The sequence below is a fragment of the Olea europaea genome, chromosome 22 (assembly GCF_002742605.1).
Source record: "Olea europaea var. sylvestris chromosome 22, O_europaea_v1, whole genome shotgun sequence".
NCBI classification, from domain to species: Eukaryota; Viridiplantae; Streptophyta; class Magnoliopsida; order Lamiales; family Oleaceae; genus Olea; species Olea europaea.
This window is the reverse complement of record NC_036258.1, coordinates 5,113,557-5,128,588: the sequence shown is the minus strand read 5'-3', so window position 1 is coordinate 5,128,588 and position 15,032 is coordinate 5,113,557. Positions and strand designations below refer to the sequence as shown.

Here is a 15,032-nt window from a genome sequence, read left to right as displayed (position 1 = left end):
ATTTTAGTTTAAATACGAAACTTCAACAGTTCTTACATGCTACTTTCCATATGAAAAAACTTGGTCAACTTTCATATTTTTTGGGACTGGAGTTCACCATCGGGACAATGGTATTTTCTTAAACCAGCACAAATATGTTCAGGATCTTATTGCATTAGTTGGGTTGGAAGACTCTTCTTCGGTGGACACTCTAATGGAGGTAAATGTAAAGTACAGGAAAAGATGAAGGGAACCTTCTGGATGATCCTACTCTATATCGTATTTTATTTGAGAGTCTTATCTATTTGACTACCACTCGTCCAGATATCTCTTATGCCATCCATCAGGTCAGTCAGTTTATGTCTAGTCCACGACATTTCCATCTTGCTGCTGTTCGCCGCATTGTTCGTTATCTTCGTGGTTCACCTATGTTCTTTCCTAGAGGGTCTTCCTTTCAACTTTATGCCTACAATGATACTGATTGGGTTGGGTGTCCTGATACCCGTCGCTCGACTATGGGCTGGTGTATGTTTTTGGGTGATGCCTTTATCTCTTGGAAATGTAAGAAACAAGATCGTGTTTCTAAATCATCCACTGAAGCTGAGTATCGTGCCATGTCTACAGCTTGTTCTGAAATTATTTGGTTACGTGGTCTACTCAAGGAGATTGGGTTTCCTCAACCTAATTGTACTCCTCTTCATGCGGACAACACTAGTGCTATACAAATTACAAACAATCCTGTCTTCCATGAAAGCACCAAGCACATTGATGTTGATTGTCATTTTATTCAGAATATTTTGGAGGATCGGGTGATCTTCCTTTCCTACATTTCTTCTGACCTTCAAGTGGCAAATGTCTTCACCAAAGCATTGACTCGACAGTGGCATCAATCTCTTGTTGGCAAATTGTTGCTGGTTGACTTCCTAGCATCAATTTGAGGGGGGATGTTATTGTATATATTGGGTTATATTTGGAATAGATTAGATACCCTATTTTTGGAGATTGCAATTTATTTATTTCCTTGTATATTATAAGATTGTGTATATATGTACAATAACGCACCACAAACAGGACAGAGAAAATTTTCAGAAATTATTCGAGGTTTCTTTGATATGTTTTACCAGCTGTAGCTGGAAATTAGACAGTTTTCTTGAGATGGAAACTATAGAACCTTATTAGTTGAGCATTGCAAGGAACTGGAAACTAGCAGGAATTATCTCTGTTATGTTAAGAAGTTCAACAAGGTTCGTTTGGACAAGCTTCAATGATGAAATAAGTACTCCGACTGATGGCAGGTATGCATTGCAAGTCGAAAGAGGCATCTTAACCACCAGGCTGCAGTTCGATGGTAAAGTCGATAGAACATTTAGTAGTGGATTCAACTCAATCAAAAACTGTCCATAGCTATTGTTGGTAGCACTAGCAACTGTATTTCCAACCCCACATTGCAACTGCACTAGAGCATCTTTAGGGAAAAATAGTAACTTGAGATTTAAGTACAAGGTTTTTCAAAACAAGTGCATAATGTTTTTTGACATGTACTATCGAGTGACAAAATTGTAAGACACTGCTGGAAACAGGAGCGGCCTAAAAGTTGTCATCGCTACTAATAGAATCTTTTAGAGATTCATCAGCATATTTTATTCATATATCCTTCTTCAAGTTGCTGTCACTTTCTTTTAATACTTTGTCATTATCCCTCGCATGCAAGTAAGCGTTCTCCTTCCACTTTTTTGTAAAGGAAGAAAAAGAAAACACTAAACCACTAGAACGTTCTAGCCCAGAAAATGACAGGCAAACGAGAGCAGAACTCAGACATCATGAGGCTTTGAGGTACTCAAGGTGTAAGTTTAATGGAAGTCTCATCTCAAGCGTGACTATTGCATGTGAATTGTGAATAAAAAGAGAGAAACAAAAGAATGAAGAAATTAGCAAAGCTATATTTGCAATCTTCCAACACCTTAATATATAGAAAAATAATCAAGAAATTGAGGAACCCGATATAGTTTGTACAAGGTCACATAGTATATTTCATTATTTTTTTGTTTTTCGATGAAACTCACCAGGGAAAAGCGTGTTGCAGGGCCATTGACAGTGCAAAACACAGTCCAATTGATCCTTATTGTGCTAAAATCCTTTTTGAGCTTCTGCAATTACTGCTGCCATTAATGCAACAGCCATGACAAAAAATTAAGAAATTTGATTTACGGGCCATGGTCTCTGGATGATAAAAATAGAAAGGCAAAAGCTACAGATTTTGCTGCAAATTAAGGGCTAAGTGCAGCCAATTTATACGAAGCGTTGCTCAGGGCATGTTGGAGCAAAATTAGAAGTTCTTTTTTCTTACTGCAGTATTTTAAAGAAGAGAAGAAGCTAATATCATGTCTAGTGTACTGTTTTGTCCTATTCAGTACTTCGAACTAGAAATTTTGGATGAGGGATTGTATGAACTGTATTTAAAGTCAAAGAGACAAGTTTCGGTGGGTTTTTTCTTCTCAAGATTTGCCTGTGAAACTAGAACTAGCATTTGCAGTTGATCATCCCCTTGCTGCATTTGCAGTTGATCATCCCCTTGCTTCCCTCTACTTTGTGGGCTTCACTCTAGAGACTAGAGGTAGATCTAATGCACTCCTTAATCTTCTATAGCATGCTTCATTTTGCCTGGTAAGGAAGCTTTTTTTTCCCTCTCTTTCAGAACCAAGTAATGGTCCATTCAATGCAACTTGCTAGAAGTCGACTAGAAACTCGAAAAGTTTTTAGAATTAAATCTCCAATCCACTTAAGTCCAGAATATATTTATACTAATATTGGTTGAATACAAATGCTGAGAAATACTAAAAGGCACGTTCACTATCAGAATTCTCCCAATCCACGTCTACATATAATCTGCCTCGCTGTCTTCATTTCCCTTTTTTCATCACTCTTCACTTCCTCTTTGCCAAGATTCAATATGACGTTTCTTCAGTAGATAATTTATCCTCCTGTTCTCTAACCTGCATAGAGCAAAAAATTTAAACTAAGAGCAACATTACATGAAGTAATTCATTCCTAGAATCTTGACAAAACATTACAAGTAATTATTACAAGGTAAGATGTCTTGATTACATTTTATATCAACCAAAAAGAAGAAACAGAATAGTGTGTACTAAAAACAAGAAGTGGTACTTACCAGGGGCGAATCTAGGATATCGACTCAACTAGGGCGATCGTTGATCGTTGGCCGTTGACTATCGATAATCAACGGCTATATAGCGATATCGTTTATTAATATTAAATAACATAATATTAAAAATTCTTCGATCTATATGTAAATACACTAAAACATAAAAATCGTATATTTATATCATATTATATTTCAATACCGTAAAGTGATATCGTTTATTAATATTTAATAAAATAATATTAAAAATTCTTCGATCTATCTGTAAATACACTAAAACATAAAAATCGTATATTTATATCATATTATATTTCAATACCGTATAGTGATATCGTTTATTAATATTTAATAAAATAATATTAAAAATTCTTCGATCTATCTGTAAATACACTAAAACGTAAAAATCGTATATTTATATCATATTATTTTTCAATACAATCCGAAATACTATAAATTACATAATACATAAAACTTCTTTGTATTATCAATGTTTAACAAATTGCTTACTTGACTAAAAGTAGTTGAAAGATTCCACTACAAGAACTAGATTGAGATTCAGTTGAAAAAATCATTCCATAATCAGTATGAGAACTGAATGTTAATTAAAGATTGAATGTAATTAAAATTAATTTTAAAATATAATTAAAGTTTCAATTTCCAATTTTCAACACCAATTCATCACAAATTATAAATTCCCTAATTTCTCATTTTCAATTTTCATAAATCACATATTCACATTCACGATACTCAAATTAATTTTTAATATCACAATTTATAGTGGACAAATTCCCAAATTCTCAAATAACATATAAATTAAAACTCAATACTCGTAATTCATATCTTATAAATTATTAGAGCATAAGATATTTGAAATGACAAAAACCAACCAAAAAATAAAAATAAAATAGTCATTAACTCGCCTAGAGTCTTAACATATATTATTTTGTTAAACTTAGATTCAAAATTCAATCATTGCCATGATGGTTAAGCTTACAATAATCCAAATTAGAAGTTATAGATTCGAATCATTTTCTTAGGGAATTAATTTTGATAAATATTGTAGAAATAAAAATTTTGCACAATGAAATAGACGGGAAGGAATCGAACCCAAGACTTGTAATATAAAAATGCAAGCTCAAACCAACTAAGCAAAAGAAGGGTTTAAAAATAAAATGAACTATTAGTTATATAACCTAAAATTTTTATCTATTATAAAAAAAAATAAAAAATAAATAATAATAAATTTCTCCGGCAAATCCAGCTAGGGCCTGCCACTGGTACTTACTTTTTTTGGTGTTTCTCTTACAACAAGTTTACCCTTATGCCGCTCTATTTCTTTCGTACAAGCAACAATTGCATTACTTAGAATTTCTATTCCTTTTGCCTGCAATCAAAACAGAAGTGCTGAATTTCATCCAAAAAAATTCCATCTTTTATTCACACATCAATAGAAACGATCAAAGATCAGAGACTTCCTGTTACAACTCAAATTTCATAGTAAAAAACTCAAATGTTGACTAGTCAAGGTCAAAGTCAATTAAGGACTTAAATGAAATAAATGATTTTATTGGGACTTGAATTGACTAAAATCTTTTATTGAGGTTTATTTTACAATTGGCAATATATGAGGGTAAAATTTGATACAATTTGAAGTTGAAAATTTACTTATATATTTTTGGGAAGTTTAGGATTTATATGTTAGCTCATATTAGAGAAGAGGAACTTTTCTTGCAAATTGGAGTTAGTGGGATTTAAATGCCTTTGACCCATTTCTTTTTTCTCTAAAATCACACACACACAAGAAGCAAGAAAAATAATCGACAGAGAAGAAGAAGAAATCGCCACGAAGAAAAAGGAAAGAAAAAGGGAAAGAAAAGAGGGAAGATAAAGAAGGAGAAAAAGGAAAAAAGGAAGAAGAAGTAAGGAAAGAGGTAGTTCATGGTCTATTTCCATTTTTCCTTTCTCTTTATTTTCTTCAAGAGGTAGATAAATTTTATGTTAAAATTCTAGGGTTTTATTTTTGGCTCGAAATTTTCAGATTTTCGAGATGAATACTACTTGGAACTCAAGTTATTGATTTTAGAATTTCTATTTACACTAAGGTAAGGAGATATCAATTTTTTTTGTTTTTTTTGGGCAAACCTTAGTTTTTAAATTTGATGATTGAGCATGGATTATTTGTGAAAATGATTACATTAATGAAATTATTCACTTGGAAGAATGATTTTGGGGAACGATGGATATATTAATTTGGTTGTAGTATGATTACTATTTTTTCACTGGAATGAAGGGGATAAATATTGTTATGATTGGAATGAAGTTAAATTTGGATGTGGTATATAATTTTGAAGGTTTTATAAAGTGAAAATTAGCTCCAATTAATTAAAGGAAATTTAGGAAAATTTCGCAAGTATTGGGGAATTTAGTTTAATTATTATATCATTAGAGATAAATTGTTTCTTTATTTTAATAGCGATTAAATTAGTTATTTTGTAACGTATTTCAGGTGGTGATGAAGAAATTGGAAAAAGCTTACTGACCGGCCTAATATGTAGCTCATATTGAGTGAGTGGATATAAAACTTATTTTTCAGAAATTAATTATTTATTAAATTTATGTTAGATTAAAAAACTTATTATTTCATACGATTGATTTTGACAATATGATTTTTAGAATAAAGTGAATTTATAATCAGATATTTTTAAAGTTAAATTTAATTCAATTAAATCATTTGATTAGCATGTTATTTGAATATAACCGTTTCAGTATAGCTAAAATTATTTTTTAAACCACCAGAATGTGCCCAAGTGATTTTACCCCAATCTGCACTGGTGTGAATGTGTTTCCACATTGTATGATTAGTTATGGCGATTTTACCTGCTCTGCACTATTGTGAATGTGTTTCCATAGTGTATGACCAGATTATCAGTGGTCTTTGAAACCCACTCTCGTACACACATAGGCTTTGGACCGTGTACTATGGTGATTAGCCTTTGGGGCAGCTCTGGGTACGTATGACCAGATTATCAAAATATCATATTTGAATGGCTCTGTCTTGTACATCGAGATTACTCTGTATATGAGTAGGCTATTCATTGGGTACCTCTTTGGTGTGATTTTTCAGGATTTCTACAGCTTATCAGATTATAGAATTCAATCTATTCATTTCTCAAATTAAAGCTTTCAGCTTATAGTATTGAGTAGCAGTAATATTTCACAGATTTTCACAGATGTCATATTATTTATATTCATTACATTTTACAGTTACTTATCTAGAATGAAGAACAAAGAATTTTATGATGTATTTATGCTTGATTTTAAAAGAGTTACCAGATTTCAGAATTTCTAGAAGTTTTAGTAGTGCAAGAATTTGCAGAAAATATGCATAAATGAGAAAATTTTGCTTATTTGAAAGTTATCTACTCACTGAGCTTTAAGCTCATATATTTTTTCACCTTTTTCTTTATCAGACAGATAGCAGTCGAATTGAGCAGCTTTGGAGCTTGTCGAACCATCGAATTGAGCCATGCGTCGTAGGTTGTATGACATCCTCTATCAGGTTATTTAGTATGCGTTCTTTTGGGATACATGTAGTTTAAATCAGAAAAAAATTCATTATGAGCTCATTAGATATTTGGTATCTTTAATACATTTGAAGATTGTTGATTGTAAAACAAGTAAATATTGATTTCCTAGAATTTTATTTGAATAGTTTGTATTTTTAGGGACTGGCGTACCCTGATTTATATTATAGGTATTGATTTGAGGAAATTGGTTATTATTCAGGCGGTTTAGTTCATATTTCAAGGAAAATTCTGTCAAAATTCTTTTAAAATTTCGTCATAGTCAAACAATTCAAAGTTGCCTTGGTGGTGGGTCCGACACTTAATTGGTATCTACCATCGACGCACGACACGTGTCCGGTCTATTAGGATGATTCGGGACGGGTCGTGTCAATTGGTATCAGAGTATGATTCAGCGGTTGTTAAGCTTGAGTAATTCATGAATTTTTTTTTTCAGAATAGTAGGTCATTGAGATTGTTAGTTGTGGCGTGGTGGCAAAACTCATAGGCTCCAATGTAATATTTGAAACTTATGTTACCCCTTATAACGAAGATATGGCAGCTTAGAAACAAGGACCTCTAGTGATTTGATCATATAAGTATGAGGATGTTATTGTGAATTATCGATGGCAATGAGAGTTGTTAGAGTTGTCATGTTCGTCCATGTTATATTTTCTCTAATATATTAATAATTGTTCTATATATCTGACATGCTGTTCAGCTAAGAGTATAACTTTTCTCGGTGGTGGAATGCAAAATCACATCATTTAGATTTATTGGGTTATGAGCTGCTTTTATGATTATTAGAGGGAATGTCTTGTAGATGTTTTGAATGATAAATATTGTCAAGTGTTGATATATGTATAATTGGTGATATTACTAGGTGAAATCATGATTGTTTTATACATCTAAATTATTGTGGTATTATGAGAATTATTGTGGGAATTTGTAATTATATTTTGTAATGGAGAAAGAAGTGTATATTAGAAAATCAAGATGTGGAGATATGACAAGGAATCTTGTTCATGACAAAAATAATGAAACCATATCGAATGTTGATTCACGATGATAATGGTGTTATTAAATATGTACCGTGCGATTTTGAGTAAACTAATGTGGTTGTGGTCCTCCTTTGTTGATTCAGGAACGATTAAGTATTTAGGTTTGTATTTCAACTGCCATTGAAGGAAATATTAAAGGTTTAATTACTCGGTTTGGGTATATGAAAATAAGTTATGATGAATGAAAAAATGAGAGAAAATATTTCTTACAAATTTAGAAATGACCAGTATGTAACTATATCAGTTGCAAGGATTTAATAGTTGATAATGTTATAATTTGTTGGGTTGATACAGAGGTGTATGTAACCTAGTACTCAATAAGAGTGCAACAGTGAACACATCATTTTGGAATTAGAGTTTTAATGATTTTGTTGGTTATCTATCTATATACATTCGAAGGAATGGAGTACACAGTTACCTAAGTATTGAATTACATGTAAGATTATATGATTTTTTTTTATGTCTATATAGGAAAATCTCAGATATAATTTGCATGATAAATAAAAAGGGAATGATATTATGTGTAATTGATGACAATCATATGAGAAATCTTAATTATCTTGGGAAGCTAAATGATCATTAGCATCATTGAAAATTGTAGTGATGACAGGAATTAAGGTGATGTATATCTATATGTATAACAAGAATCTCATGGAGGATAAATGATGATATTATATTGAATAGTGATCGCTAGAGAATAATGTGTTATTATGCATGTTATGCATCGAGAAAATTGACGTCATGCAGCTTTGATCATTTTGATTATTTATGGGTTATTTGATTAGAAGAAGTGATAAAAATATGAATAGACTTTACAAAGACTACTTATTGCTGGAAAAATTGTTGTTAAATGAAAAGAATTATTGGATTTGTGCATTTATGTAAATTGGGGAAAATGATATGAATGAAGTGGGTCGAAGAAATACATTTTGATTTTCATTCTTGAAATGTAGTAAGAGGAATATGCATTGAAGTAAAGGAAACGAAAAGGGTAATTAGTATATCACCTTTCGCATATAAGCATATATGGTTTGAAGAATGAAATGATGCTATGAAAATTATAGAACGAGAAAGAAGAAAAGAGTAAAGAACTATAGAATTGAAATTGATGGAGATTGAGAAATTAGAATACGAAATTTTGGTGATAAATAGATGGGTGAAAAGTTCACGTGATAAATATTAAGGTTATTATTTTGTGATGTCAAGAAAAATTGATATAATTAGATGTTTTAAGTCCTACAATATAACGATTAATGACCATATTACATGATCATAACATGATCGGGTGAATAGTAAGTAAATGAAATTTATGTTTGTCCTATAGCAATATAATGCGATGAGATATTTGGGCTATTAAGCTAATTAATTTTGTCTCAGTTATTGGTTGTATTTTTATGTTTTATTATTTACCATTTGGAGGCTTCGAGCTAATTTTTGGAAGTTAAGGTGAATTTGATGAATTTTTAGTTATATAATTTTTGGGTTATTTTCAATTGTAATTTTGTATCTCATGATTAAAGTATGCTATTCTTATCAAGGTCTATTCGTTATGGAATACACAGATGAGATGTTGGATAGTTTAAGTCTAAGGTGATTATCAAATGTAAACCTTACTCAATTGTGAAATGGTATCTTTTGATTATATTATCTTAATTAAAGGTCTTTATGTTATATGCAAGAAAGCTTATGCATTGGCAATAGGTCAATGACCTCTTTATAGAATAAGAGTATAGAATTATCATGGATTAAATGTGATTATTGTATCTCCATAGAAATAAAGAGCATCAAAATTGTGTGGATTTAGAAATGTAAAAGTTTTGCAATTAGATTAAATTTTGAGGAAATATCTACTCTTGTATCAAAAATTGATAAGGGTTTGATTTATGATAATGGATCATGTTAAGGTTTAGAATGTGTTATGAAGTAAAATGATTAATTATGGATTATATGATAGATTGTTGAAGGGGCATGATTAAAACATGATTTATAATTGATTATATTGTGGTTGAATTTATGGATTGTCGTGTTATCACATTGTGAAAGAGAATAATATTTATCAATTATAGGAGTTTAAGGTATATATTTTTTTTTTATTCAAAAGAGTCGAACTTGAAGCTATGTAGATGTTATTATTAAGTGTTATTGAATTAAAGGAAAAGTATATCATAATGAGCTATTTCAATTGTTGTTGAGTATACCAGGATTTTAGAAAATTTTGAACAATTGAATTTTTGCAAATATTGTCAGTTAAGAATGGAAGCAGTTATCCTTTAATATTTTCATTTGAGGTTTTAAGTATATAGAGTGGAGACAAAATGGTATTTGAATCATTAATGATAAATCGATAAAAGTTACAAAATTATTTTTAAATAATATAGTCAGCTCATGAGATACATTAATAAACATATATGGATAAGACAATGTTTTATATGGTGGAGTTGAGTATCTATTTTTGGCTAATATAGGGAGTTACATATCTAAATTACATTGTGTAGCTTCTTATAATGTCAGGCCACTAGGAAGACAAGTTCAGAAGATAGGCTATCATCTATGGTTTGTTAATTTAAGGGAACTTGGACAATCTTTTATTTTTCTTGGAGGTGATATATAAGAAATAGATACAAGTGACTATAATAGATGTTATATATGATATTGGCATATTTCCGATACTTGTTTATTGGGATGAAGATGCAAAAGAAAGTTATTAAGCCAATTACTTCAAAGAAAGACTTTGATAAGAGAACAGTTCAAATCAGGACATAGGATGAAGTTTTGAAGACTATGAAAGTAGCATCTTGAACTTCAAATTGGAAATTAGATAAATTTTTCTAAGATTTTGGTAAAATGAAAGCTAAGAATATCATATATTGGTCTTTGAGACATTTAAAATTTGGGTCAATTGTTTCATGATGGAGTTTGCTTACAATAACAGCTACCACTCTACTATAGAAATGTCTCCTTTTGAAACTTTATATGGTCAGAAGTGTATAACACCAATTTGTTGGGATGAAGTTGGTAAGAGGAAGTTAGTAGGCCCTGAATTGGTTCAAATGACGTCTGAAAATGTGAAATTGATAAAAGAAAAGTTGAAAGCAGTCAGGATAGATAGAAAAGTTACGCAGACATACGTAGGAAAGATCTTGAATTTGCAGTATGAGATAAAGTTTTTTCTTCAATTGTCTCTTTGAAAAGGGGTGTTGAGATTTGGCAAGCGAGGAAAGTTGAGTCTAAGATACATTGGACCATATGAGATTACTGAGCGGATTGGTCCAGTTGCATATCGATTCGATTTGCCAACTGAATTATCTCGGATCCATGATGTTTTTCATGTCTCCGTGCTTCGCAAGTACATTGCAGATCCTTCTCATGTTCTAGAGTCTCATCCAGTTCACTTGAAGGAGAATTTGACTTATACATAGAAGCCAGTGAGAATTCTAAACAGAAAGATGCAAATTCAGCGGAATAAGACAGTTTCAATTGTTAAGGTACTTTGGCAGAATCAGACAGTAGAAGAGACTACAAGGAAGCATGAGGATCAAATACGTGTTCAATATCCTCATCTATTCGTTACCTAATCATATGCCAGTTGAATTTCGATGACAAGATTCTTTTAAAGAGGTAAGATTATTACAACTTAAATTTCATAGTCAAAAATTCAAATGTTGACTAGTCAAGGTCAAAGTCAATTAAGGACTTAAATGAAATAAATGACTTTATTGGGACTTGAATTGACTAAAATCTTTTATTGGGGTTTATTTTACAATTGGCAATATATGAGGGTAAAATATGATACAATTTGAAGTTGAAAATTTACTTATATATTTTTGGGAAGTTTAGGATTTAAATGTTAGCTTATATTAGAGAAGAGGGACTTTTATTGCAAATTGGAGTTAGTGGGATTTAAATGCCTTTGACCCATTTCTTTTTTCTCTAAAATCACACACACATGCAAGCACGCACAGGAAGCAAGAAAAATAACCAGCAGAGAAGAAGAAGAAATCGGTAGAAAGAAAAAGGAAAGAAAAAGGAAAAGAAAAGAGGGAAGAAAAAGAAGGAGAAAAAGGAAAAAGGAAGAAGAAGAAATTCAAGTTATTGATTCTTGAATTTCTATCTACACTAAGGTAAGGAGATATCAATTTATTTATTTATTATTATTATTATTATTTTGCAAACCCTAGTTTTTAAATTTGATGATTGAGCATGGATTATTTGTGGAAAATGATTACATTAATGGAATTATTCACTTGGAAGAATGATTTTGGGGAACAATAGATATATTAATTTGGTTGTAATATGATTGCTAGTTTTTCACTGGAATGAAGGGGATAAATATTGTTATGATTGGAATGAAGTTAAATTTGGATGTGGTATATAATTGTGAAGGTATTAGAAAGTGGAAATTAGCCCCGATTGATTAAAGGAAATTTAGGAAATTTTCACACGTATCGGGGAATTTAGTTTAATTATTATATCATTAGAGATAAAATGTTTCTTTATTTTAATAGTGATTAAATTAGATATTTTGTAACGTATTTTAGATGGTGACGAAGAAATTGAAAAAAGCTTACCGACCAACCTAATATGTAGCTCGTATTGAGTGAGGGGATATGAAACTTATTTTTCAGAAATTAATTATTTATTAAATTTATGTTAGATTAAAAAATTTATTATTTCATACAATTGATTTTGACAGCATGATTTTTAGAATAAAGTGGATTTATAATCAGATATTTTTAAAGTTAAATTTAATTCAATTAAATCATTTGATTAACATGTTATTTGAATATAACCGTTTCAGTATAGCTAAAGTTATTTTTTAAACCACAAAAAAGTACCCCAAGTGATTTTATCCCAGCCTGCACTGGTGTGAATGTGTTTTCACAGCGTATGACTAGTTATGGTGATTTTACCTATTCTGTACTATTGTGAATGTGTTTACATATTGTATGACTAGATTATCAAATTATCAGAGGTCTTTGGGACCCACTCTCGTACACACATAGGCTTTGGGCCGTGTACTAGAATGATTAGCCTTTGTGGTAGCTCTACGTACGTATGACCAGATTATCAAAATATCAGATTTGAATGGTTCTGCCTTGTACATCGATATTACTCTGTACATGAGTAAGGCTATTCATAGGGTACCTCTTTGGTGTGATTTTTCAGTATTTCTACGGCTTATTAGATTTCAGATTATAGAATTCAGTCTATTCAGTTCTCAGATTAAAGCTTTCAGCTTATAGTATTGAGCAGCAATAATATTTCACAGATTTTCACAGATGTCATATTATTTATATTCATTACATTTTACAGTTATTTATCTAGAATGAAGAACAAAGAATTTTATGATGTATTTATGTTTGATTTTAAAAGAGTTACCAGATTTCAGAATTTCTAAAAGTTTTAGTAGTGCAAGAATTTGCAGAAAATATGCATAAATGAGAAGAGTTTACTGATTTGAAAATTATCCACTCATTGAGCTTTAAGCTCATATATTTTCACATTTTTCTTTATCGGACAGATAGCAGCCGAATTGAGCAATTTTGGAGCCTGTCGAACCATCGAATTGAGCCACGCGTCGTAGGTTGTATGACATCCTCTATCAGTTTATATAGTATGCGTTCTTTTATGATACATGTAGTTTAAATCAGAAAAAATTCATTATGGGCTCATTAGATATTTGGTATCTTTATTACATTTGAAGATTATTGGTTGTAAAGTAAGTAAATATTGATTTGCTAGGATTTTATTTGAACAGTTTGTATTTTTAGGGACTGACGTACCCTGATTTATATTATAGGTATTGATTTGAGGAAATTGGTTATTATTCAGGCGGTTTAGTTCATATTTCAAGGGAAATTCTATCAAAATTCTTTTAAAATTTCGTCATAGTCAAACAAGTCAAAGTTGCCTTGGTGGTGGGTCCGACACTTAATTGGTATCTACCATCGACGCACGACACGTGTTCGGTCTAGTAGGAGGATTCGGGACGGGTCGTGTCACTTCCTAATATCAAAACCTCTATATACTTAATTTTAATGTCATAACATCCATACTTGAATATTAAAATTGACATTTGGGCTCAGGGTAGCACAACATCTTTCAAATAAATCTTAAATTTCATTTCGGGATCTTTTATTACCTTGTCGACTGTTTGAGCATATAGGACGTACTTGGGAGCACAAATTAGTCTAATTTTTACACGGCATTCGTTAGTACCAACAGCTTCAGCTTTCCTCATTGCTTTCTACATCACCAGAGACGACGAAAAAGGAAAAAGATTGAAACTAGCTTATCTCTAACAAAAATTTAACAATGGTATTAAACATAGGAATAATAAGAAAGACCTTGATGTGAAGTACACCATCAAATTCAAAACATGTCATATCAATAACAGCCTGAACCTTTAATAATTGTGAAGTTATTCTTTTCCTTATAATTTTTACTAGTGTATTCTTTACTTTGTCCGTCGGAGCAGGAACCACCTTAGACACCTGAGGTTGAAGATTCATTATCCATCATATTTTCGGTCATGGAAAGGCAAAAATTGGCGTACTGAACTGAAGGAGAGAAGATTTAACTAAAACTTAAATTAGATTACAAATTACCTTCTCACCATCAACGTTAATTTCTTCAACTTCGCGAATGAGGGATTAAGAACCGAATCAGGATCATTAACAATTAGTTTGAAGGCCTGTGACAATCACATCGTCTGTTTAGAAGGTCGGAAATATAAAAAAATAAAAATAGAAATAAAAAAACATCTAACGAGTTTGAACTCTAACCTCAAAAGAATGTCCATACTTTTTGTACAAGGGCCATCCAGCATGGATATACAAATCCTGGAAACAATTTCCTTATGATGTAAGATCTAACTGTAACTTGACAATAAAATACAATGATAATCCAATAAATTCTTATGTATTCCAAAAAGAAATTGTTGACACACAAAAAGTTCAGCCAAAGTCGAAATAGCCTAAGAAATGAAACCCAATTGGAAGATCCCCAAAAAATCAAATAGCTCAAAGAACGAACCAATCAGGCAACGCAGGATAAAGGCCCAAATAGGGAAGTCCATGAACGCGGTAATACCATCGCCCAAGGTTGCAAGTCGCCCAAGATTTGAGCTAATGAATTGCCATGCAGTCGCCCAGAGCTGTGACCCTACTCTCGTCCAAATATTCGAGTCGTCCAGCATCTTAACAAACATAAAATGTTATGGTTATCCAAAAGTACAGTTAATGAAGTAGTTATTGGGTAGTTCTATCA

At 31.4% G+C, this 15,032-nt stretch overlaps 1 long non-coding RNA gene across 1 annotated transcript; it reads right to left on the bottom strand.

The window, feature by feature from the left end:
• Positions 1-4,395: 4,395 nt before the first annotated feature.
• On the bottom strand, positions 4,396-14,605 carry LOC111371215. The gene is made up of 5 exons (XR_002698540.1): positions 14,549-14,605; positions 14,372-14,457; positions 14,111-14,257; positions 13,906-14,010; positions 4,396-4,523 (listed from the first exon to the last, which is right to left on the bottom strand). It is a non-coding gene; the product is annotated as an uncharacterized LOC111371215 (long non-coding RNA).
• Positions 14,606-15,032: the final 427 nt, after the last annotated feature.